Consider the following 1,971-nt stretch of genomic DNA (forward strand, 5'->3'; position numbering starts at 1 on the left):
TTGTTCTTTTTTCTCAGGATAGCTTTGTCAATTCAGAGTCTTTTGTACTTCTATACAAATCTGACGATGTTTTGTTTTGTTCAGTTTTATTTCTTTAAAAAATACTGATGGGATTTTCATGAGGATTGCATTAAATCGGTATAATGCTTTAGGTAATAAGGTCATTTACACTATGTTGATTCTTCCAATCCAGGAACACAGACTATCTTTACATTTCTTTGTATCTTCTGCGATTTCTTTTAATAAGGTCTTGTAGTTTTCATTATATAGATCCTTCACTTGTTTCGTTAAATGTATTCCTATGCATTTTATTGTTTTTGTTGCAATTTCAAAAGGAATTATTTTTTCCACTTCTTTTTCTGACACTTTGTTATTAGAATATAGGAACACTATGGATTATTTAACATTGATTTTGTATCCAGAAAATTTACTGTATTTGCTTTTTGATTCTAGTAGTGTTCTTGTGGAGTCTTTATGGTTTTCTATATAGAGAATCATGTCATTTGCAAATAGTGACAGTTTGATTTCTTCATTTCCTATTTGGATGCCTTTTATATCATTCTCTTCCCTGACTGCACTCACTAGGATTTCCAGTGTTATATTGAATAACAGTTGTGATAGTGGACAGCCTTGCCCTGTTCCTGAGATTAGAGGGAAAGTTTTTAGTTTTTCACCATTAAGTATAATGTTAGCTGAGGGTTAGTCATATATGGCCTTTATTATGTTAAGGTACTTTCCTTCTATACTGATTTTGTTAAGTGTTTCGATCATAAATGGATGCTGTATCTTGTTGAAGGCTTTTTCCGCATCTATTGATATGATCACATGATTCTTATTTTTTAATTTGTTTATGCAGTGTATCACATTAATTATTTTGCATATGTTGAACCATCCCTGTGCTCCAAGATGAAGCCCATTAGATTGTGGTGTATAATCTTTTAAAAATGTTGCTGTATTCAGTTCACTAGAATCTTATTTAGGATTTTTGCATCTATGTTCATGAGAGATATCAGTCTATAGTTTTATTTTTTTGTGTTATCTCTACCAGGTTTTGGTATCTGGGTAATATTGGCCTCATAAATGAGTTGAAATGTACTGCCTCCTCTTTGATTTTTTGGAAGAGTTTGAGGAGAATAGGTATTAAATCTTCTTTGAATGTTCCGTAGAATTCACTGGTGAAGCCATGTGGTCCAGGACTTTTACTTTTTGGTAGGCTTTTGATGATTTTTCAATTTCCATACTGCTGAAAGGTCTATTTAGATTTTCCAGTTCTTCTTGATTCAGTCAAGAAAAATCGTATTTTTCTAAGTACTGATCCATTTCTTCTAGGTTATTAAATTTAGTGTTATATATTGTTTCACAGTATTCTTGTATGATCCTTGGTATTTCTGCGATGTCAGTCATAATTTCCCCTCTTTCATCCTGATTTTATTCGTATCCTTTCTCTTTTTTCTTTAGTGAGTCTAGCCAGAGGTTTGTCAATTTTATTAACCTTCTCAAAGAACCAAATCTTTGATGCATTTATTTTGTCTATTGTTTTTTTCTTTTTCTTTTCAATTTCATTTATTTCTGCTCTAATTTTGATTATTACTTTTTCTCTGATGACTTTAGACAACTTTAGAGAACTTCATTTGTTCTTTAGAGAACTTTAGAGAACTTCATTTGTTCTTCCTTTTCTAGTTTTTTAAGATGAAGCTTTAGGTCATTTATTTGGGTTTGTTATTGTTTTTGGATATAGGCCTGTAATGATATGAACTTTCCTCTTATGACCACTTTTGTCGTGTCCCAAATGTTTTGATATGTTGTACTATCATCGTCATTTGTTTCTTTGTATCTCTTGATCTCTCTGACCCAGTTATTCTTCAGTAGCATGTTGTTTAATCTCCATGTATTTGTGGTTCTTCCCGATGTCTTCTTGCAGTTGATCTCAAAGCATTATGATCAGAAAATAATGTTGGTATGATTTCACCC

This window comes from Pteropus vampyrus, unplaced genomic scaffold, assembly GCF_000151845.1.
Source record: "Pteropus vampyrus isolate Shadow unplaced genomic scaffold, Pvam_2.0 Scaffold97, whole genome shotgun sequence".
Lineage (NCBI taxonomy): Eukaryota > Metazoa > Chordata > Mammalia > Chiroptera > Pteropodidae > Pteropus > Pteropus vampyrus.